An 869-nucleotide genomic window follows, 5' to 3' on the forward strand; every position below is an offset into this window, starting at 1 on the left:
TCAGGTGATCATGAAGTCAAGTTGATGCCATTTTTTTGAACGAGGATAACACCATGACACTTTTCTGTGCGGTTTCCCCGGAAATAGGGTGTTGGTGAAAACCAGGTTGTTTCTGCAGCATAGTTGTAATAGACACTGTCCATTCTCATTTATGTTGCCAACACCAAAGTGTTCAATGCATTAGGGCAAGCTAGAATGATCCTCACCAATCCTTGCGTTGAAATCACCTAGAAGAATTACTCTTTCCGAGATGGAGGCTTTGCGGATGGTGTCTTCCAGGGTGTGGTAAAAGCAGTCTTTATCATCAGAGCTTGCAGCTAAAGTTGGGGCATAGGCATTTACAGCGAAGATTGTACCTTGCTTGGTGTTGACTTTGAGCACTGATATGCGATAACTGACACCAGAGGGTGTTTGTGAGCTACAGAGCAGTCGGTTGGATATCGCAAAGCCAGTACCATAGATTCTTGACTCCTCAGATGGTCTGCTAAACCAGAAGAAGGTATAGTTTGCCTTCTTGATTGTACCAGTGCCGGCTAGGCGTGTTTTTTGCAATGCAGCAATGTCCACACCAAGGCGAGAGAGCTCCGAATCTATGGTAGCTGTTTTCTTGATGGTAGTATTCTCTGGGTCTAAATCTTTGTCCGTTGACATTCCGGTCATCCTCGTTCTGACGTTCCAGGTTGCAATACTCATCTTTGTTTTCTGAGGTGAAGTTGAGCAGATACACCAGAGCACCTCCTCTGGTATTCCGTTGGTGGACTGGAGCACCTTATTGATCAGGGGCTGCCTGGTTTAAAGCGGGTGGTAGTTACCATAGGCCTGAAAAGTCCTTCCCGCTCTAGAGAGAAATCCCTGGCGCTTGAATATTA

At 45.9% G+C, this 869-nt stretch overlaps 1 pseudogene; it reads right to left on the reverse strand.

Annotated features, from left to right (window-relative positions):
- Window positions 1-660, reverse strand: LOC137400945 (craniofacial development protein 2-like; annotated as a pseudogene).
- Window positions 661-869: the final 209 nt, after the last annotated feature.

This window comes from Watersipora subatra, chromosome 7 (assembly GCF_963576615.1).
Source record: "Watersipora subatra chromosome 7, tzWatSuba1.1, whole genome shotgun sequence".
Classification (NCBI taxonomy): Eukaryota; Metazoa; Bryozoa; class Gymnolaemata; order Cheilostomatida; family Watersiporidae; genus Watersipora; species Watersipora subatra.